The sequence below is a fragment of the Thermobia domestica genome, chromosome 14 (genome assembly GCF_964235325.1).
Source record: "Thermobia domestica chromosome 14, izTheDome1.hap1.1, whole genome shotgun sequence".
Lineage (NCBI taxonomy): Eukaryota > Metazoa > Arthropoda > Insecta > Zygentoma > Lepismatidae > Thermobia > Thermobia domestica.
In genome coordinates, this window is record NC_137467.1 from 20336672 (window position 1) to 20361935 (window position 25264).

A 25264-nucleotide genomic window follows, 5' to 3' on the forward strand; every position below is an offset into this window, starting at 1 on the left:
TGTATAACTAGCTGGATTTAAGATCCGAAAATGAACAACTGATTTAATTAGTCGCTTTGCATTTAAGTGTTTTTGTCAGGAACGCATTGCAGGAGATCTAACCTACTGCAATGAGTTCTCTTTCCTCACACCGGGGTTTAAAACTGCGAACTCGTCCACCGCAGGCACATGTCCTAACCATTATACTAGGAAGGAAGGTAAGTAACTAGCCAGTTTTACGGCTATTTTCAGCACCGAGGCTAGTATGTGAGACGTAAACAGACAAATGAGACGTAATATTAAGTAAACAGCAATAGAGCGTAATGTATCAGTGTTTCAAACCCACTGTTTTAATAACTAACTTAGGACGTATATGCTGCAATAATGAAAAACAGAAATGCGCAGAGGAAGAAAACGAAACCGAAGTCGCATTTTAATTAAATGTGGTTAAGATCTACTTTATGAATCGAGTATAATGTGTCTGCAGTGGGACCATATTTTGATGTCGATTCCTGAGGGTACAAAGAAATGCCTTCTATACGCAAAGCATGTATGCATTTATCCCACAAGGAGTTTTCCCTACTATCCTTTGTTTGTTCATCGTCATTGAGGTGCCTGGTTCCTACGGACGCATCCCCCCCCCGACCTTAGCTGGTTAGTAGCATTCGTGCTTTTTAGTTGTCATCTAGCACAAGTTGATTTGTGTTTTATGCACTGTAGTTTTCATGCCATACACGTTGTATTTATACTCAGCCCTCCAAAAGTGAATCTGCACCCATTTAAGAAACTCCTTTGAATTTCTCAAGAAACATTTTCTAAGGCAGCAAAGCTGAGCGTTTGCTAGAATATCTATCCTCAATGTGCAAAAAGCAAACAAAAAAGACACTTCGTTATCGAATTCTGAGTAGCAGTTGCAAAGCTATATCCTCCATCGCACTGAGAACTCATTTTTTTTGTCAATACTGTGTAGTTTGCAACACTTAACAGTTTAAAGGCACTAATTTTGCGCAGTAATACAATATATAGAGTGTTTCAAAACAACACCGATAACGTTTGGGAGGTGATTCCTGCACCAAGATAAGATTAAAAATATAGACCAACCTGGGCGCAGAAATCCGTAATTTCGGAGTTATAGGCTGCCGAAAACATGAAAAATGAACTTTAAAGGTTCTTAGCTCCAATACTATAAGCCTATTAGTTCGTAAATGAAGTCGGGCCAAGACTTCACTTACGAACTAATAGGCTTATGTGCGCTATCCCAAATCACATGTTTCAGAATCCTGTTGTACTCACGCAACAATTTTTATAGAGGAAGTTTGCCTACGGGCATATAATTTGAAGTACTCAGCACTTCTTCTATAAAAATCGTTGCGGAAGTACCGCAAGATTCTGAAACATGGATATTTGGGTAGGGCACATATTAGTTTCTAAGTGAAGTCTTGACCCGACTATGGTAGGTCCTATAGTTTTGAAGCTATTGATGTTTTAAGTTTGTTTTTTTAATGATTTCGGCAGTCTATATCTCTGAAAGGAAGCATTTGTGCACCCAGCTTGGTCTATAGCCCTACTTTTCCTTTTATCTTTGTATCAGGAATTACCTTCCAAACGTTGTCGGTGTTGTTTTGAAACACCCTGTATATGCATACATAGAAGGAAGAGCAAAGAAAACATGAAACTAAGGAACATCTATGACGAACAATTAGAAGTGATAGGTGGAAATGAAACAGGAGTAATTGTAGATGAGGTATATTAAAATAATAAGAACAAATATTTAATATTACAACGTAGAAAACAGGTTCATGTGTGAAAAATAGCCATAATTTTTCGTTATGTAATTTTGCCTATATGGTACAATCTTTCAGTTTTCTGTGTCTCTCTAGCTGGCCTTTTGCAGAGATTGGAAAACACCATCTCAAATCAGCGAGTTTATGCATCTTAACGGAAGCTACAACGACCAAACTTAATCTATACTATGCAACAGAAGTTGCAAATTCACATAAGCAGTAATATACTAACTAAATTATGAAATTTATTACAATTTGTACACATTGGAAAATTAAGGAATAAAGTATTAATGTATTTTTACCAGAACCTAATATTAGGTAAATAAATGCTTCACTTCGTTCTGCAATTCATAAAACTTTTTTCTTTACTCCTATAAATCAGAGTATTTCCCGCCCACAATGTTCAGAGCCATCTATGAGGTCTTTAATGCGCATTACTGGAAGAAAAGAAACATTTTAGTATTTTGTTCCTTCTTTCTGCTTCGAAAAATATCTACGTACCGTATTAACATTATGTGAATGTCACAAATAATACATAGCTATTTTTAAATAGATTCACTTGAAAACAACTAATGGGTATTTAGGACATGGCAACACTATTAGGCGAAACAAGTAGGCGCCATTTTAAGGTTAAATGAAGGACATCTACAGTGGGAAAAAAAATCTATTTAAATGAGGCGAGGGGAAGTAATAACATGCAATATTGTGCCTTCATGAATACAAAGAAAAATTTACCTGTCATATGTAATCGATGAACAAAATAATGTACAGAAACACGTGATCAAACATAACGAATAAAGAATTTATTTTCTTCGTTACTTTGTATGCACGTAACTTCTTTCAGAACATTGTATAGAATCTTCTAGGTAAAAGGTACTTCAATCGATAACATCAAAAACGACAATAGCTAACAATAAATTATGTTATTTTTTTCTTTAGAATTTTCCTATATTATTAAGGAAAACCTTGTAAAGTGAATAAATAGTAATAATCATTGAAATCACCTATATTTTACGATAGTTTGTGGATCCCAATGTTACTTGCACATTTAATTACATGTAAGGCATCTATTTCTACAGATTACAACAGTATTAAAATATCTAGAAACAATATTGAAATATTCGTAATTTCCTTGAGACCTTTATTGAAATTTTCATAATATCATCATTGGAAGTAACCAGAGCTGTAGCCAGAGATTTTGGCGCCCAGGGCGAAATAGAATTCGGTGACCCCCTACATTCATCTTACCAAGCTTTTCTTTTCTCTTTTTTAAATATAAATAACAAAAGCAGCTTTTGTTATGCTACGCTGAATTTTTATCAAGCTGCTCGGACAGACCATTCCAACAGCCAAAAGCGATAATTATGTGTACGATCTGTTTTCAAGACACTTATTTTGGAATTTTTGTTAAACTACCTTTTGTTGTATACAAATCCCTTGGATAATAGTTTTGGAAAGTTACACCTATTTACAACGTTTCATACTATCGATAAGAAATGAATTTTCAATATATTAGAAATTATGTACTTTTCGAATGTTCGAAATGGGTGACAGCATCAATTTCTAGTAATAATTGTAAACTTTGTGTAATATTATTATGTATTTGTACACATAAATATAATTTTAATTTCGATTGTTTTACGGTAAAAAAAATGTTTTGTAAAATGTAATGGAAGTTCAGAAGGAAACTTCTTTAATTTTTTAATATTGATCGATGGAGATGAAGAATGTGTTTAATGTTTGTACTTAAAATATAGTTTGGCTACTGCATACTGTATGTTTGAAATTATGAATGAAAATTCTGAATTTAAGGTTACTTATTATAACCGCTCACCAGGGGCGGATCCAGGGAGGGCGATCGGGGCGATCGTCCCCCCAGAAGAGGAAACTTTCTTGTTTTACATATATAAATAAAATCCATCCCAGAGTTTGGAGCCCTTAAAAGTAGCATTATGACAGCCCACCGTCCCCCTAGAAGTCGGTCCTGAATCCGCCCCTGCCGCTCACTTCTAGTGCAAGGGGTCCCTGGTTCGATCCCACCTCATGTAAGTTCGCGGTGGACAACATCTGGGTTTCTCAGAGTTCTGCCCTTTCCTCCCACACTCTCATTCCATAGATTATTTCATAAGGCATAAACGCGTGACGTTAAGCTCAAACATTCCTTTCATTTCGTTGAAAACCAAACGAAAAAAAGTGGAATGTATAGCATGTAAAGATGTTAGTAATACACCATTGTTAGGAAGTATAATCCTTTAATTAAATAAGAATTTCACGAAAGAACATGTAATACGTTCGATTAACAGATAATCACCAAGTGGAACGAACCATGTGCCTTCATATAAAAAGCCTATTCCGTTCTCTCTTCTGCTTTTCATTTCTTTATTATTTTTTTTAAAAAAATCTTTTTATTATATAAAATGAATCATACCTCACAGTGAGTGAACAGTATAGCACACAGGAAGCCACGGAAGACAGCTTAATTGTTTCCTCTTGTATTTTTACTTGAAGTTTTTATTTTATTTTAACGTAATTATTGCCAGTCTGTATAAGCTACACATACTCACACATACAAGTTTTCCGTTTCACGTTTCCGTGGTATAAATACTGTCAAGTGACTCAGATGTATTTCCGTTTGTGTGCCGGAGTTTTTACATGAAGCACCAACTAAAACGTCGTATGTGGTGCAAGATATTGGTACGTAAACTTATATATTATTATAATTTTTTGTAGTTTTTTTCTTTTTTTAAAAAAATATGATTATGATACATATAAGCTTAATAAATGTTTGTTTGTCAGATATAAAAATCCACAATGTTCAATCGTTTCAATCGAATTTTGGTACATAGCAGGTAACGTTGCCAACGAACAGGGCCGGTTCTTCCATATGTGCAACACGTGCATTTGCACGGAGCAGCCAAATCCGTCATAACTATATTATTTAAAATAAATATTTATTGTTGGAAACAGACTTCATGACGATAGTAGTTAAATTTACTAAGCTGGCCTTCTATTTGAATACTAAATTCATAAATGATGTTTAAGTCGCATTAGTTTAAGATCACATGGACAGTACTAAAGCAAATAGTCAAACAAATCCCAGCATGAATTGCTTGATTGTTGTCGAATACAAGAACTCAATTCTTGAACAGTACCGAACACCTGGTCCTTTAGTTAGTTATCACAGTTTTGATAATGAAAACTAGTCTTGTCTTTGTTACAAACAAGTTCCTTATCATTGAAGGTGGAAACAAGTTTTTTTTAAAACAAATTTTTAACAGGTATTGAAAGAAAATCAAGAAATAAAGATAAAAGAGCTAGTCGCGTTTCAATTGCAAACTGATATATTGAGATTGAAGCTCGATATTGAATTCTACAAAAAGGATTAATATTTTTCCTCTGTAAATGTGTTTGCTTTATCTTTCACTAACATAATAGATTAATATTCAAAGAAAAAAACAGACAACGAGATTGTATTTGCAGTGTTTATGCCTTTCTGAGTGCGAGTACTCTTTTCCTCTCATCGTTGTTCATGATGAGGTAGCATACTTAAGGGGGCAGACTACTAAATATTTTTGAAAAACTTATATTTTTTCTTTTGCCTGTTTTTCGCAAGTGGAAAGAGGTAATAAAATGTAACTTACTACAATAATAGATAATATTATTGTACACCCGAAAATACGAATCGGAAGAATTTTCAGTGTTGCAATCCATAGAAATTACAGTGTGACCAGAATTTGAATTACTCAAAACTCTAGGTAAAGGCAGCGACTAGAAATATGAACTCAACGGTAATTGATGACTTTTCATGCTGTCTATGTTTCTTGTTTACTACTTTCTAAATTATGCTTCTATTTATTTTCTAATAACTTATTCATTTTGTTATAATTTATGTAAGATTTATAAAATAAATAGAAATATTATTTAAAAATTAGTAAACAAGAAACATAGACAGCATGATAAGTCATCAATTACCGTTGAGTTCATATTTCTAGTCGCTGCCTTTACCTAGAGTTTTGAGTAATTCAAATTCTGGTCACACTTTAATTTCTATGGATGGCAACACCGAAAATTCTTCCGATTCGTATTTTCGGGTGTAGAATAATATTATCTATTATTGTGGTAAGTTACATTTTATTACCTCTTTCTACTTACGAAAAACGGGCAAAAGAAAAAATATTAGTTTTTCAAAAATATTTAGTAGTCTGCAGCCTTAAAATCGTGGTTTCTAAGATTTTCTCTTTCGGGAGAAAGTGGGGCGGCAAATGATACCATTGTACGGGGCGGCAAATTGCCTAGGGCTGGCCCTGCCAACAAGGTGAATACTTCCTCGTCTCGTCTCGAAAATAAGACGAGATGTACATTTTGAAATTTGAGACAAAATGAGAAATTTCAGGAGCCTCGTGAGCAACACTAGTTCATCCAAGTCTTATCTAGATTTTGAAACATTGTTTTAGTATTGAATGATTCATAGTGTAAAAACTATAAATACACAAAATGATTGTACGAACACAATGCAGAGCATTTATCAACGTTTAAAGTCGTTACACAACGTATGTACTTCAGTAATGGATATGATTTAAATGTTCTTATAACCCTTTGTGGAGCTATCTAAGCGTGGAAGGATATTGATAACCTGTGGATGAAATTAAGAAAAAAAAAATTAAGACATAAAGGGCCTTATGCAGAGTCCTTTTTGACGTCTGATTAACGCCATACTACGGGATTGACTAATGAATGGGTATCAAAATTGTATTCAGAGACTCTGATTAGGACGTAGATATTTGACGAAGTTAATCACATGTGACTAATTAATCTAGAACAGAGGCTAATCATTTACCCACGGTTTAGCATGAGACACAACAGTTCGCATTTCGTATTTCATGTATTTTCATTTTTACAGACTACGCATGCGCTCATCTATTTTTCCGTAGTTGCCACATTTATTTTTCTCAACCGACGCATTGGGTTTATATTAGTTAATCATACCCAAATCAATGTTTTAGTTGTACTCAAATTAGACACTGAATACCAAAAAATGCACCTTACTTAGTAAGGATCTAGTATGACACTAATTAGTCTGTGTCTAACCACCGATTAACGAATTCTCTCTGAATACCGCCCAAATTGTACATACATTTTTAAAATAAAACTAGTAGAATTTCGGGAGGGAGAATCCAGACACGATGAGAAAAAAAAAGTGCTTCGAGACTTGACACGAGACCGAGACAATTTTTTCTAGACAAGATGAGAAATAAAAAGTTTTGTTTCGTCTCGTGGGCGAAAGTGGTGGCCGGGGATCAAACCAGAGATCTCACACAGCAGAGGTAGGCGTTCTGCTACTGAGCCACTGCGCCCCCAGGAGAGAAACAAACATTCAAGGAAAGTAGTATATGAGTAATGAGGGTCCCGACTGCGGGAAAAAAAAAATGATATAATTCTTCATGGGTTTTAACAAATTTCTGTATTTTCTTCAATTTCTATCCACTGTATTTTCTTATCATTCAACAAGTTAATGCCTTTAAACTCAAATTGTTCTTTTGACACTTTTTTTTTTTTTAGATCTATTTCACGCTCATTCTTTTCTCAACAGCAATTAGTGAGTTTTTTTTTTTTTTTTTTTTTGAAAATTTTACTTAGTTCGGACAGCAATTTTAATGGCCAATAACTCAGGAACCAAATGCATACACAGAAAAATACAAGGTAGGCAAAAAGTCAGGTGACAGTCCTGTAACAGAAAAGTGTTGGGCTAGAGTGGAAGTCATAGATACTGAGTGGGAGGATGGAGGGACCTAACAAACATACGTGCCATAATTAAAGACTTGCTGTACAAAACAATGTAAGTGCCATCTTGCAATTGTTTCACTTATTTTTTTTTTTTTTTTAAATACGTTAATGCCTTAGATTTTCATACTTCGTTATATGCTACATTATATTTCTAAGCAATAGTATTTTCTATTTTGTGACGCTTAAGCACAATTTACTATCTTTTGCTCTACTGTTACAGTAACTACTTGTTTTGACACTTACATTATTTTCTATAGCGAGTCTTCAATTCATCAACGGTTAATGATAAGTCAAAATGGACAGCAGAATTGCACTCCTGATTAAAAAAAAAAGTCTTAAAACATGTTCCGCACGCATACCTTCCGCTTATTTAAAAACTAAAGTGATATTCAAAATGGCGGACTTTAAGATGGCGGTCGTGGTGATCACTGGTCAGGTGCGTTTGTTAGGCATTCCCACCCTCCACTCCTCATGTATGGCCAATGTGGACCTTTCGCCCAAGAGACTTTTCTGTTACATGACTGTCAACTGACTTTTGGCCCACCCTGTATTTCATATACTTACAAAGCAAGTCGAGCCTAGTTTGGTCAAGATTAGTGTTGCTCACAACACGTGACGAGACGAGACGAGTAATTTCTCCTTCCTTGTCGTAAATGTTGTAGAAGTCTCATCTCGTCTCGATTCTCAAAGATTTTTTTTCTTGTCTCATGTCGAGTTATCGAAAACGCTTTTTGTGTCTCGTTTCGAAAGCCTTCTAGTATTGTTTTGTAAATTTATTAACAAAAACCGTGCCCTAATTGTTTCTTAATTTCACTTACGAGTTATCCAGAATCCTTCCGCGTCACAAGAGGTGCTTGAAGGGGTGTGGTATAACAACATTTAAATCACATTTATCACTAGAGTGTATAATGACGTACATATCTTTAAACGATGATAAATGTTGTTCATTATGTCCGAGCAATTACTTTATTTATTTACAGCTTTATTAATACTACGCTTGCCAACCATACGGTAATTTTTCGTAATATACGATAATATAAATCTTAATACTATATACCAGTGGTTTTCAACCGATGTGTCGCGCAGTTCCCTAAGGTGTGTCGCGAAATTTGAGAATTTAAAAATCATGAAGAATTTAATAATAATTAGTTAAAATTGAGAGAAACTATACCAGTCAACACCTCCGTCGGCAGTAATAATGCTCAGTGCTATACAGTCATTACAAAAAAACTAACTGGTTTTAGTATTGGGGAGCGCGGTGGTAGAGCGTTCACCTCTGGTGCTTGGAGTCCCTGGTTCGATACCAGCTCGCGCCGTGTGGACTTTGTGGCGGACAAATACCGTGCTCGTGGGTTTTCTCGGGGGTTCTCCCGTTTCCTCCCACTTTCTTTATTCCACAATTTCATTCATTTCTCATCATCACCGTCTCATTTAGCCTAGCCGGCATAATCGTGGGACGTAAAACTCAAAGTTTTCATTTGTCTGGTTTTAGTATTACAATAAATATCAGTGGCGTATTTACGATTTTGTTTCGGGGAGGGCTTTGCTAACTTTCTGGGGGAACTTTGCCTGAAAATGTGAAAATTCTGCAAGATATTTCATATACTTTACTATAGTAAGATTTCGGGGGGGCTTAAGCCCGGAAATCCCCCCTAAATACGCCACTGATAGATATTATTAGTATTTATAATAAAAATATCAAACAACTGTGTCATGATGTTCTGGATGTTCAGTAAGGTATATCGTCAGTCAAAAAAGGTTGAGAACCACCTAGGTGAATATATGATCATTTTAGAACGCACATTTATTTATTTATTTGCAGTTTTTGAATATGCAAATAAATTGTAGATGTGCATTAAAGCAAGGATGTTATAAATAGATGATCTGCCCATATGTATCTTTATCCTATTAAATCAATGAAGCCAAAAAAACAACCGAGCATCGGAACGTCTGATTGGCTACTCTCGTTTCTGCCATTGCTTGATTGGCTACTTTCGTTTCCGCCATGATTGTTGGCTTAAAACATTGCGATCCTATTGGGCGCAGTGGACAGAGTAAGGGTGGAGAAACTGTGACGTATGGCTTCAAGATTTTGTTGTAAGCGCAGATCCTTTTTTTTATAAGATCCTTACATTAAATAGTAATAAAACACATACAGTAAGATTTTTAACAATTATTCAAACTAAAATAAATCAATTGAGAGCACTTTTAATTAAATTAAGTTTACGAGGGGGTGGAATATTGTTGTTGTTAAGAGCACTTTTAATTAAATTAAGTTTACGAGGGGGTGGAATATTGTTGTTGTTAAGAGCACTTTTAATTAAATTAAGTTTACGAGGGGGTGGAATATTGTTGTTGTTCAGAGCACTTTTAATTAAATTAAGTTTACGAGGGGGTGGAATATTGTTGTTGTTCAGAGCACTTTTAATTAAATTAAGTTTACGAGGGGGTGGAATATTGTTGTTGTTAAGAGCACTTTTAATTAAATTAAGTTTATGAGGGGGTGGAATACTGTTGTTGTTAAGAGCACTTTTAATTAAATTAAGTTTACGAGGGGGTGGAATATTGTTGTTGTTCAGAGCACTTTTAATTAAATTAAGATTACGAGGGGGTGGAATATTGTTGTTGTTCAGAGCACTTTTAATTAAATTAAGTTTACGAAGGGGTGGAATATTGTTGTTGTTCAGAGCACTTTTAATTAAATTAAGTTTACGAGGGGGTGGAATATTGTTGTTGTTCAGAGCACTTTTAATTAAATTAAGTTTACGAGGGGGTGGAATATTGTTGTTAAGAGCACTTTTAATTAAATTAAGTTTACGAGGAGGTGGAATGTTGTTGTTCAGAGCACTTTTAATTAAATTAAGTTTACGAGAGGGTGGAATATTGTTGTTGTTCAGAGTACTTTTAATAATGATTTTTAAAAATGGTGAGGACAGTGATGCCAATTTGGAGTTCTAGACTGAAGATTACTTGATAAATTTATTACATATTAATGCTATTATTAGTAGTATTATACTTGTTTCGACATTTATAAAGTGCATAACGAATATACAATATTTTTGTTACATATATAACCAGTTCACCTGTGAGTATCGTGGTGTGAAAGTGGTACGGTAAAATGGGCGACCTGACAGACTTCCAAAGAAGCATGATCGTTGGTGCCCGTCTGGTTGGAGCTTCAGTGGTAACAGTGGCGAACATTGTGGGGGTATCGAAAGGCACTGTGTCCAATGTCATGAGAGCATACACAATTCATGGGCAAACAACATCTGCAAAGCGCAACAGTGGTCGAAAGACAATCCTGTCAGATAGGGACCTGAGGGCATTAAAACGTCTTGTAGCAGCTAAAAAGAAAACCACTGCAATGAAAATTACGTCTGAACTCAATTCCGGCCTACAAAACCCATTTTAATCGAAAACAGTGCGACGGGAACTTCATAAAATGAAAATTCATGGCAGGGGCGCAATCGCTAAACCAATGGTCACAGCAGTAAATGCGAAGAGGCGTATCCAGTGGGCAAGGACCACAAGGCGTAGACTCATGAGCAATGGAAACATGTAATGTGGTCCGATAAATCAACCTTCACCTTGTTTAAAACAACCGGTCGTATTTACGTATGGAGAACACCGTCGCAGACCTCTGATACAGACACCCCCTTCGTTGTAAATATACACTATCTAAAATGATAAACTAGCAGTGAAAATACCAACAGTTTCCGAAACTTTCTGCTACCATGCTTCCGTTTGGGACTTAAAAGAAAGCAGACCTTTGCAAAAGCAATAGTTTAAGTCGATTTTCTAAAGGTTGAAGAAAAAGAATTCACCAAGCAAAACAATATAACATTTGTCAAGTAGGGAAGAAAACAGAAACCAGGAAGAGAGAGGAATATTCTTTTTCCTGCATAACACTTGCGACCCTCTTTGAATTAATTTCCTCTGTTCTATGCACCAGTGTTTGTCAGGGGTAAAGATTATTGTCGCATATTCGCAGATCACTTTGAAGAGTTTCAGTGTGGTTGGTTATTTTGGTAGTTATTGGTGCACCCCCTCACACAATCCTGGATTGCTGTCCCCTGGGTTCCTGTCACCACGACATGGCGCGTCCTCAGGTTGCGGATCGAGGAGAAGGCCTCTAAATATAGAGGTTAGCTGCGAATATACTGAATAAGCAGTCGCGGACAGCCGACTAGGAGTGGTCCTCCAGCTTGGGGGTTTGGGTAAGGCTAACAACCTCATCCTGTAAAAAAAAAAAAAAAAAAAAAAAAAAGCACTTGTTCAGAAATATTCACAAAAGCCTGGGACAAGGACTGATATCTTGGCACGACCTCAGCAAAAGAAATATATATATATATTGAAGGTGACTATATTTATTACTTCATAACTCTTGAACCACGCGACCGATCTTGATCAAATTTTCAACGTAAATGAAGTTCGGGCCTGGGATAGCTGACTTAGTGTAGGTAATGCAATAATCTTTAAATCATATTCATAATTAGCACCAATCCCTGCCATAAATATTGTTAGCCCATCATTCTGTTTCTATCATTTTCTCTTTGACGGTGCAACTTAGAGGAGAGGGAGGTTATTAAAAATGACCGAAAATCACCGATATTATTGCCGAATCCATAGTTTTCGGGGGTCTCTGAGATGAACAATGACACATCCGATGGCGTTTAAATCCAAATTCAAGCTCAGAACTTAGGGGAGTGGAAAAGGAGATATATAAAAATAATGGAAAATGACCAGCAAGACAAAAAAAAAAAAAAAAAAAAAAAAGATCGTTTATCAGCAAGCGCTTTAGTAATAGTAAAAAGTGACTGGCTAACGGAACATAGGCCTATTACTAATTTTTCTTTTTCTAACCTAGCGAAGCAGATAATTGCCGCAAGGATACGATAATTTTAAAGACGCAAGTTGATAATTTTGTTCTCTGAAGTTGGCAACTCTGATTTATCACTAAAACAGTGTTTGAAATCTGAGACTTGGGTGAACTAGTGTTGCCCTCGAGTCAAGACTTGTGGAATTTCTCGTCTCGATCGTTTTGTAAGCAACACAGATCAAAATTGGATGAATTCTGTAGATTCGATATGATCAGAAACCTTGTGATTGGCTGTTAAAAGAAAATGAAGGTAGCAAGTACAGTATAAATTGTTCAGAAAATATCTTAAATAAAAAAATAAAAAAAATTAAATAAATGTTACATAAATGAAATAATAAGATGCCCTAGTTGTTAAAAGTTTACTTTAAAACAGATAGAAATCTTGAGCTGACATCTGTCAGTAAATTTTGCAATCTTGCAGTGACGTAAAAAATGAAAAAAGACATATTGTACATTAATTGTTGATTATTTCCCATGATTTAGTTCCGGCCACAATAGCAAAGACTGAATTAATTGCTGTTTGTCAAATAACGCAAGCATGACATTGCTTTCTTGAAGGTCATTTAATTATATACACCTAATGTTTATTAGTGCAGTCAACCTGGTTGGATACGTTTTGTGGTTTCCTACACTATTTATAAGTCATTGTGTGCACGTAACAAACAAATGAGAGCTGTCTTTGTATATACAGGACACGCTTATTATCACAATACAAATAAAATGTATAAAGGGATCAATATTATGTAGCATTGAGTATCCCAGTAGCTTTCCCAAGGTTACATTGATATGGATTCGTTCATGTATGTATCTACGAGGGTATGCACGTAGGTTTCCTTGACCGAATTTTTGTTGAAAATTAATAATTTAATGACAATGTTCTTGGTTTCGTTCGATTTCCAATTACAATAGCCCATCGATATTCGAATTGTATGGAACTGAGGCCAACTCAGGTTATCGAGTAAGCTGAAAGGAAGGCATCTTTCTATTTCATAAATTCTCTGCAAGTACAGTAGGCTATACATAGTAGGGTTACAATACTTTTTAATTGGCTTTAAAAAAGAATCACAGCTTGAATGTTGCATGTTCGCTACTATATCTAGAACTGTTTTTATATTTCGATGTAGTTTCCCCTAATCAAATAAATTTTATCTCAAAGAGGGTTCTTATATATACAATATTTTTTTAAAAGTAATAATAAATTAATATTAATTGCCTGTTTGAAAGATAGAGTGATTTTTTATATTCATACTATCCTGTAGGTTATGCAGCTCCTTACGTTTCTGGTGTACTTTGGGTTGCTTACCAAATAGGAACAAGTATTTTCAACTTAAAAACTTCGTTACTAAATTCTCTATGCCTGTGTGTCAATTTTTCAATTTTGAGCCCTCCATTCGATAGAGTATCAAAAACTATCTGAAAGAAGTGATGGAACTTTTCGCCAAAGATGGAACGGAACTTACCATTACCGAGATATTAGCCAAAAAAAAAAATCCGATTTAGGGAGATTTAAGGAGCCATATCTCGGGAACCTTAAGTCGGAGAGATGACTTTGGTGTTGATCAGTACCTAGGAGGATGGTGAACATTTTGGTGGGATACGGACAAAATCTCGCGGCCGAAACATCGCCGCTCAAAATCTCGCCGGCCAAGACCTCGCGTGGCCAAAACCTCGTCGTCCAAAATCTCGCGTGGCCAAAACCTCGCCGCCCAAAACCTCGCGGGACAAAACCTCGCCGTCCAAAACCTCGCGGGACAAAATCTCGCCGGGCCAAAATCTCGCGTGGCCAAAACCTCGCCACCCAAAACCTCGCGGGACAAAACCTCGCCGTCCAAAACCTCGCGGGACAAAATCTCGCCGGGCCAAAACCTCGCGTTGCCAAAACCTCGCCGCTAAAACCTCGTGGGCCAAAATCTCGGCTGCAGCTTAATAAAAATTCAGTGTAGTATAACAATATCTGCTGCTTTTCTTATAAGTAAAAAGGAAAAAAAGGAAGGAAGAACTTGGTTTGGTGAGAGTAGGGGCGGCGAAATCTCTAGCTACGGCTATATATATCCCACTGCTCCTCCCTTTTGTTGTGCCGACAAAGTGAAATTATAAAAGACATCCTAGGCTCGAACCTCATCTATGTTGAAAAGATTGAGATCGGTAGGATGGCTCAAAAGGTATAATGTAACAAACATAGACATTTAATTTTCATATATATAGATTTCCAAAGCATACATTAGAATTTTTCTTGTGATTATTTTAATGTAATTATGTGTTATTACTAAATATATACATATAGTAATATATAGAACATTCTACATTGAAGAAATCGTCGTGAAGAGGTTTTATCCTGACGACATTTCTTCTCAGGCGACACAACGTCTCGCCTTATTTAGACCAGGCGAGATTCTGTGTCGCGAGATCATTACAACGAGGTTTTAGTCAGGCGAGATTTTGGGTATGGCGATATTTTGGGGCGCAAGGTTTTGGAAGACGAGGTTTTGGCAAGGGGAGGTTTTGGCTCGGCGAGATTTTGGCCCGCGAGGTTTTGGGTGGCGAGGTTTTGGCCCCGCGAGATTTTGGCCCGCGACGTTTTGGGCGGCGAGGTTTTGGGCAGGTGGGGTTTTGCCCAGGCGAGAATTTGTCCCGCGAGGTTTTGGGCGGCGAGGTTTTGGCCAGGCGAGGTTTCGGCCCGGAGAGATTTTGGACCGCGAGGTTTTGGGAGGGAGGTTTTGCCCAGGCGAGGTTTTGGTCCGCGAGGTTGTCGCCGCGAGGTCCTGGCCGCAAGGTTTTGTACCCAAACTCATTTTGGTAGCAAATAGTAACCGGTGGCAACTGGTTATATCTGCATTTTCAGTATATATGCAGTGATAAAAGTGACAGCTCAACATAGCTAATTCAATAGATCTCGTAATACGCAGATTCCAAATATATAAGTGTATTATCTATTGAATTTAATCAAATAAATTTATACACAATTTCATATAAATTTCGATAAAATTATTCTTTTTGTTTCTGGTAATGTTTCTGGTATTCTTTTTGTTTCTGGTAATCTTTTTGTTTCTGGAACGAATCTGGCATATAATTTGGATGAATAAAGTAAAGAAATGGAAATAAATTCCTTCCCGGGAATTTATATGCCAGGGAATATTCCCATTTTTTATTTTCCTTCCCAGCGGAAATATTCCCACTGCCCATCACTAGTATAAGGTAAAAAAAACTTGATGTATTTTGCTACCAAACGACGCCAAAACTATGTCTGTAAGCTAAAGAAACATAAATTAATATAGAGTTTTCAAAGTTATAAAATTCTATTTGATACACCCTGTATTTCAGAAGAACATTATGTTTCATTGTTTAGTAATTGACTTTTTATTTTTTATTTTTTTGCAGTTATTCTCCGCTATTCTGGTGTCGATTGTCTTCACAGTTTTCGCGCACAGGACAACGAATTACGAACATCCAGGATCGGCCGGGAGACGAATTCAACTGATCAGCGCTTTAACCGATTCACTTAACCAAAGCGTTCACTACAACTTCTACCTCTACAAACAATACACCGTGATCAGCATGTGTTGCCTAACATGGTTCCTCAAGTTCTTAACCAACCAACTGTGAAGAAGTAACTGTAGCATGCATGTCCATGCAACGAAAGAAAAGGAAGTTATTATTATTATTACTACTAGTACTACTAGGTTTTTAATTGTTAACTTTCTGAGGAACAAGGCAAGGATATGAAGAAACTTGTGGCATAATAAAAGTGTAGTGTGAAAAGTGAAAGTGAAGATTTATACTATATATTATACGTGTATGTGTAACATGATCTCATTGTTTAAGGATGACCCCGATTCTCTTTTGTAATAAAGGAAACTCAGCAGTACTTACTTTTTCTACTCGGCTTCATGGTTTAAATATTTGTTAATTAACCTAATAATTTATGTATAATTAACGCAAGTCACTAATACTAATATATATATATATATATATATATATATATATATATATATATATATATATGTGTGTGTGTGTGTGTGTGTGTGTGTGTGTGTGTGTGTCATCAAATTTCTGCATAGAAAGGAGAAACTAGAACCATCATATTTTGTAAACAAACAGATCTTCACAAGATTTAATCGCGTACGAAGCGCTTTGTACACAGATCTTAATAAGATCTAATCACGTACGAAACCCTTATTTTCGGTTTTAGATTGGAAGAGGCATTGGGGAGGTAACATGTTCTGCAGGGTTATAAAACCGTAGTATTTCAGTATTCGGTGACAAGTAGGGATGTTGATTTTGTGCTACCGTTGGCAGACAGGTCAGACAATGCATATTCAGTCGCTATGTCGCGTAGAGCATCGTGTATTCGCGGTCAAGCAGTTCTTTAGAAACAACGATTCAGTGGTCATCGTTCAAAGTCTTTTCCGTCGATAGTTTAATGTCGAACGTCGAGGTACGGTCCCAGATAGAAACAATATACTCCGATGGATTGCAGCGTTCAGAAGTACTGGATCTGTGATGAAAAGAAAATTTGAGATCATCATCTCCATCAGGAAGTCGCGGTCGGAAAGAGGGACTGCCGCCGTCGACGGTGACGGGCCGCCGGAGGCAGCCGGCACCCGTCCGCGGCGGAACGACAATTTACTTGTTCAAAGTTGCCGACCTTCTGCCGAGGCGGCAAGCGGTCGAAAATCGTAAAATAAAATGCCCTTTGCCGACTGTTGCCGACCGTCAAAGTCGGCAAAACAGTCGGAAAGGCCTCTTTCTGATCCTCTGCCGACTCCTTGTGCCAGCATCTTTTCGACGGAGGCGCCGGCGCATTTAAAGCTCATTTCCGGCTGTTTGCCGACTGCTCGGCAAGGCAACTATTCATCGCAGTCGAAAATCGCGCGGAAAGATGCCGGTGTCCGGCGCCGGCAATCTGACTGCGGCATCTCATCGGCATGGACAAATTGTGCGACTATAGGCGGCGAGATCCCGATTGGGATGTAAGATGCAATGAAGCGAACGACGTGACATACCCAGTGATACAGCCTGTCGATTAGCGGATCGGTTTGGATTAGCAAGAACTGCCCTTTTCACTCTATCTACGTTTTCCGGAGTTCGAACTGAACGGGGAAGACCAGGTGGTTTCTTTTTCATCACTGATCCAGTACTTCTGAACGCTGACACCCATCGAAATATAGTATGTCGGTCTGGTACTCTACCTCGACGTTCGATATTAAAGTTTCAATGGAAAATACATTGAACCATGGCGACAAAATCATTGTTTCTAAAAACATGGTCGACCGCGAACACACGATGCTCTACGCTAGGACGCTCCATAGCGACTGTAACTGCTTTGTCTGAACTGTCTGCCGACGGTCGATCAAAATCAATACCCTTACTCGTCGCAGAGTACTAGCAGTTAAAAAAAAAAAAAAAAAAAAAAACATGCGTTTCCTCTGCTCCACTCTGTATTTATGAATTAAAATATAAATGGTCGCGCTAACGTGGTAGCGAAGTAGCTCAAGCGAGCGAAGTAGCTCAAGTGGTAGAGGTTGGCTTCGCATTCGGGAGGTCGTGGGTTCGTGACCAAACAACTCCTTGAAAGTTTTGGCTGGGACGTTTTTGGCTATCCTCCGTTCAGTTCAGACCTCGCCCCTAGCGCTTCCATCTCTTTCTGTATCTGAAGTATTTCCTTGGTGGTAAGCGCTTCAATAACAATGAAGAGTTAAAAGAACATGTTACCACATGGCTGACAACACAGGCGGCAACATTCTATGACGCAGGAATACATAAACTTATACCACACTATGAAAAATGCCAGGAAAATTACGGAAGCTATGTGGAAAAGTAGTGTAAGTGTTATTGATTTTTGTGCAATACACTGTACATTCACGTAAATTTATGTGCAAAATTTGTGCTCTGGTCCTTTTCCTAAACTTCATTTGTTGCGGGAGGCCCACAAAGCGTGTGATATAATAACATTTAAACCGATTTTTTTACTTAAGGATATTGCGTAATCAGGGCCGTAATTTGTCGGGGGGAAGGAGAGCAATTTACCCCCATGGAAGCTCCCCGCCGTTCGAGGGGCCCATTTTAAGACAAAATTTTGTTACTCCGTACAGGATGCGAACAAGAAATTATAGATGAAGCATCAAACAGATTCATTACATTACATAAAACAGCACACAAAATATAAATAAAACAAAGCTGAGTCGTGGCCACATCTCAGTATATATATATAAAAAAGTCAGGGGACCTAAAAATAATATTTATTCGTATGGCTTTGAGATTTGTCAATATTTATTTATTTATTTATTTTATTTTATTTGTACCTATTACAGGAAATAAATCCCAATTACAATAGGCTTACATATTAATAAAACATCAGTGAGTATAATATAAAAAGGAAAAGAAAAAAGAGAACAGATAAATAACAGTTAAAAAAAACACTGATAATGTAACTCCATAGCGTACAAGACAATTTGAAAATATAATATTCAACTTAAATATTTTCACAACAAAGCTTAGTATTTACTCACACGGTGCTTATATTACAATAGATTTAATTGTTTTTATATAAGATGAAAAAGATGAAAAATCTAACTCAATATTGGTTGCCGATAAATTATTGTAAGTTTTACACATTCTCATTAGTGGTGAATTCAAGTATGCTTCGGTTTTAGCTCTTACTAGATGGAATGGCACCCTGTTACGTACGAAGATAGGTATTTTTTTACATTAAAATGTAATTTACTCAATAATTCCGGATTATCTACAGTACCATTTACTAACTTGAACAAAAAAAGTAACAGGGAAATCTCCCGTCTTACAAATAACATAGAATAGTTAAATGTGTTTAATAATTCCTTATAAGATGTTTTCTCTGATGGAATTTAGCTTATAAATTTGATAATACAAATATCTCAAAAATTTCTTCTGAATACGTTCAATTTTCTTTTCATAGCACTTGTAGTAAGGCGACCATATAATAAACATATTCAATTTTACTACGAACCATACTGTTAAATAAGGTTGTATAAGCTTTAATCTGTTTAAACTTCCTTGTATTTCGTATTAAAAAACCAAGAGATTTAAATGCATCGTTTACAATATTGTCAATATGATGTTTGAAACATAATTTAATATTTACAAGTATACCTAAATCATTTACTTCATACACTTTTTGTATAATAATATAGTTAATTTTATAGTCATGATCGTAATTAGAGACCTTTCTCGAAAACGAAATTGATACACATTTATTGATATTAAATGGTAACTTATTTTTAATACTCCATGCATAACAGTTATCCAAATCTGCTTGCAGTTGTGATATATCATTACTATCTCTTATCTCCTTATATATTTTCATATCATCTGCATATAATAGACATTTTGAATATCTAATGACAATAGGTAAATCGTTTATAAATAACAAAAACAATAATGGGCCCAGATTAGAGCCTTGGGATATACCTGAGGTTATGTCATATACTATTGAGTTAGTTTGATTGAAAGTTACGTACTGCTTCCTACCTTGTAAATAAGAGCATAGTAACATCAACAATTTGTCAGAAAAACCCATATTTGATAATTTCATTAGCAGTATATCGTGATCGAGTGTATCAAAACCCTTTGCAAAGTCTGTGTATATAGCATCAACTGTAGATTTGTTATTAAGATAGTCATAAATGTCTTGAATAAATGTAAATAAATTCGTAGTGGTAGACCGTCCTGCATAGAATCCATGCTGATAAGTCGAAATATATTGTTTTACATGGTTGAAAATTTTTGTATATAATATCTGTTCAAATATTTTAGCTAGGCCTGAAATCAAAGGTATCGGCCTATAATTTTCTATTTTGTCTGGATTACCTTTTTTTAAGTATTGGACATACCTTACTAGTCTTCCAAAGTACCGGAAAAGTGGATGTTCTTAAAATAAGATTAAATATGTGAGCAAGAGGTGTTATTAATACATCAGCACACTCCTTAAAAGTATAAATTGGAATCATATCAGGACCACTTGATTTCGAGGATTTTAACTTATTTATAGAGATTAAAATTTCGTTATCTGTAATTGCATCAATTAATAACGGGTGAGAAACATCCAATTTACCTGCTTGAGGGAAGTCATATATAGCAGAGTGAACAGGATATACATTTCTAAAATATCGTGCAAAACCATCTACAATAGAATTACTAGTATTCAATTGTTGATTATTATAATACATACAATTGATTACATTATAATTTCTCTTTTTACGTTTAGTAAAATTCCAGAACGATTGAGCATTGCCTTTTATTGTATCCTCAACTTGCATTATGTATGATTTGTAAGCTTGAGATATTTTACTTTTTGACTGTCTACGTAAATTAACATATTTGTTATAGTTATAGTCCGATTCATTTTTATGCCTTCTATAATATTCTTTTTCTTTTAAAATATTAATAACTTCTGAGGTAAAGCAACTTGGATATCTGTTCTTTTTAAACATTCTTTTCTTAGGCACATTTTTGTCAATAATATAATTAAAAATATCATAAAATTGTTTAACAGCATCATCAACATTATTACATTCAAGTAAACTTTTCCAATTTTGTAGCTGTAGCATTTTGTATATATTATTGTCTCCTTAATTAATTTGCCACGTATGGAACGGGCCCAGGAGCGTAACTAACGGCCCCGCAGACCTTGGCATGCGAGAGGGCCCACAGGATCCGGAAAGCCCATAAAGAGTAAGAGAAAGATGGAAAGAGTGGGACCAAGAATCAGAAAACTTTTTCTAGGGGGGGGGCCAAATACGCGTATTAATGCTTGCCCCCCCAGAAAAATGTAAGTTAGGGCGCTGTGTGTAATGAATTGCGTACCTTTCTAAACGCTGATACATGCGCTTTATTATGCTCATACAGTGACTTTAGCAATTTATATAAATGACTTTTTTGTCAAATAAGAAAGTTTATAGGGCCAGACGTACAGTTTAAAGCGATACCTAATCAATATACTTGAGTTAGAGTAACAGTAAATCATGGTTTCAGGTTAAAGACCTGGGTAAACTAACGTAACCCAGAAGATTCGAAAAATTTATTGTCTCTCGAATTTTTAACGAATACTTCTCACATTGAATTTTATCTTGATTTCGGGACAAGACGAAAACTTTTTCGTTTGATGGACAACACTAATTATAACATGCGTGCTGTCTGTGTGTGCGTGGTCTCCGATTCGATTCCCGGTGGGGCAGTACTAGATTTGAATATTAATGTAAATTGTGGTACGAATCCCAATTTAGGCAACAGTTTTCATCATATATTGTGTTAACTAATGTTAACATCGTTTAACGATTCTTTGAAATATTAAAAAAAAAAAAAACTTTTATTGTAGTTTGGAAACATACAAAACTTTTGTACGTGCTTGAGCTGAAACTCAAATTAATTTCAAGACCTATAAACGGCATTTATTAAAAAAAAAATATAGGAACTAGTAAATAGTAAAGAAATTCAAAATACTAAAATCTTCGAGAAATGAGAATTTTTGCTGACAAACTTTTCATATAAGTTAACCTTTTATTATAATTGAATTTGTCTTGCGTAAGAGAATGTATTTTCAATACTTCTCAAGGTCTCTTGACAGACCTACATTACATAAAGTACACTCATATCCAAAATAATTGTCGCATATTTATAACTGTCTTCTTGTAAGAATATAATTTGATAATGATTTTGCAGGGTCATTTTAATACTGATACTATGTGTATAATAAGGAAATGAATATTTGAGGTAAATTTCATAGGAAAAGAATAATAAATACGAAAATTAGAATGAGTAAAATAAAATGTTGCTAAATGGACAAGAAAGTTTTATTTTTGTTTTATTGTTCTTATTTACTGCTCTTTTGACATGAAATTTGCCACATACATGTCTTTGACGATTATACGCATACTAACATTGTAAGAAATACCGGGCGAATTCGTTATCAAATTACATTCGTACAACAAAATATTTATAGGCATGCGACAATAATTTTGGACATGAGTGTACATACAAGTATTTGAACGATGTTTAAAAATTGTTAAAGCGAAATGATTGCATCACTTGAGACCTTGACGTCACAGTTGGTCTCTAGATACATATACGATATCAGCCAATAATCTTATAAATTCCTTGAAATTATCGAAGTCCCTACAAAAAAAGGGGGGGAGGACAGAAATGAAAGCTTTCAGTTTAACTTCCCACAATTGCAGGGCCGTGCCGTGGAAAATCAGCGCCCGGGGCGTGAAAATACGACGGCGCCCCCATACATATATTCCAAGCAATTTTTTCCTATCTTTTTCCTTTTTTTCTCCCGAATTTTTCGCCCCCTTACTTCGGCGCCCGGGGTCGTCGCCCCGTTCGCTCCCCACCACGGCACGGCCCTGCACAATTGAAACTTACCCTTTAGGCTAAGCTAGATTGATGATGACGGCAAATGGATGATGATGAAGGAATTAGTGGAATGAGAATGTAGGAAGAAACGTGAGTGCCCCGGGAAAACCCACGGACACGATGTTGTCCACCACACAAACTTACTTGGTTCGGGTTCGAACCAGGGACTCCACGCACAGAAAAACATGGAATAAGCCTTTTGCCATAAAAATCCTTCATTGTTCTGTACCACAGTAAAATATAATTTGTATATAAGGTCTAGTTTGTCATTTTTTTTTAAAATTTCCTTTACGTTTTGGGTACTTATGCAATACCAAGGTTATTACGGACGGACATGGAGGTTGCATAATACCACCATGTTAGACCTAACTCTCACATGACAGACCGTTCACCAATACCTTATCTCGACTTCAGAGCTTACAAAGATCCCCAGATATTTTGTGTTTCTGTTTTATACCAAGATTTTTCTACCTGGCAATTTGTCCTTAAAATCACGGCGAAATTAAAATACCACTAATTTTACAGTAATTATGTGATATCTTCAAATAGATAAAAGATAGTCGAAATGTGGAACAAGAGCGCGATATACGATATTATTTTACATGAGATACCGTTATCACGACTCACTTACCTGCTTTCGGTTTCCAGTCATTTTGAAAATCGGCATTTATTTTCGCGTTTATCAATGGCTGCAAACGGAAAGCTACTAAGTGACTCATAATAACGGTACATCATGCAAAATAATATTATCTAGCGCGCTCTCGTTGCACATTTCAATTATCTTTAATTTATTTGAAGATGTCACATAATTATTGTAAAATTAGCGGTATTTTAATTTCGCAGTGATTAAGCCTCTTAAAAAAAAAAAAAGTTATATTTGGACAATCAGTCGGTTTCTGTGTAATTCTGGATTTACAGCCTTTCTGACTCTCTTTCAAGAGTCCAACGCACTGCACCACCCAATCCCTGAGCGATTTTTTGCACATGATGACGCTCTTCGCTCAAAATAACCACCTGAACACGTGCCTCGACCTTTACAGGGCGGTTATTTAAAGCGATCACAACGCGTTTTTATTGCTCGTGCGTACGCTTGGAATACGCTGACCATTTATTTAAATGTGGATGGCTAATCACAAACGCGAGAACAATAAAAACGCGGAAAAACCTCAGCTCGAGCGTATTTGGAACGTTTCGGAACAATAGACCACCTGCTGTTTAAAAGATGTCAAAAGGAAGGGGAAAAGAAGGAAAGACGTGTTGCCAGGCAAGGGGATTTTAGCAAGAAACAGCAGCTTTGAAGATGCTTTGTGCAGAGTACTGAAACTCTGCTATTATAGACGTGGACTTGGGAAGGAAGACCTGGAAACCCTGACTGGCTCACAGTATGATTTATAACTCTGGCGAAAGTAAAGTTACCAAATAGCCACCTTGGTCGCGTACGCTCTAGAGGGGGTAACGCTTCGAAAACGCATTCTCAAATAGCCACCGACTTAGTTAACGACTCTTAATTCTTCCGTATTTTATAGTATTTGAATGTTCTTCACACTATTGAACTGGTTAACGCGAATGAAAACAATAAAATCACATATCACAGATTTGCATCTAATTTTGCCCTATTACAACACGATTGAATAGCGCATACACAATTGTTCCTTGAAGTAAAGAGGCAACTACTGACATGGGTTCATACTAGTGGTGGGCACAGAAACCGGTTTTTCGGTTTTTAGGAAAACCAAAAGTTTTTACAGAATTTTAAAAAGCCGTTTTTTTTACCGAAACCCGTTTCGGTTTTTTCACCAAATCCGGTTTCGGTTTTCTTCAAAACCGGTTCCGATTTTTTTTCCAAAATTGGTTCTATTTCTGACCAGAAAAATGTTTCGTTGTTCTTCAAAAACCGATTCCGTATCCACAGAAATAGTTTTATGTGTTTCCCAAAAGTTTTCACCGAACCCAGTTTCGGTGAAAACCGAACTGGTTTTGAGGAAAACCGAAACCGGCTTTTGAGAAAACCGAACCGGTTTTGTCAGAATTTTTGGGGGGGTTTTGTCGTCTTAGATTTTATCCTGCATTCGTAATAATCTGTTCAGTAACTCTAACTGAATCGGTAAGAAGAAAACTATATCTTCAAGTATGTTACTGTAGTTATTCTTCTCGGAAAAATGACTAGGACACAATTCTGTTGTTAGTAGTGTTATTCACGTCTACTTTAGTAAAGATGAATGCGATTATATATATATATATATATATATATATATATATATATATATATATATATATATATATATATATATATATATACCCGCAGGAAAATGGAAAATTTACTGACTCAGTTGTAAGAAAGCTGTTTAACTTTGTAACTCCAACGAACACAAAACAAACTTACTTCGGTATAGTATCAAGTCATTTCACAACAAAAATTCATTCCGATTTCCAATTATTTATTTCC

General features: G+C 36.0%; 1 protein-coding gene across 1 annotated transcript in view; it reads right to left on the reverse strand.

Annotated features, from left to right (window-relative positions):
• Ir76b (Ionotropic receptor 76b) overlaps positions 1-25264 on the reverse strand; it is a 510549-nt gene that overhangs the window by 68113 nt on the left and 417172 nt on the right. The window lies entirely within an intron of this gene.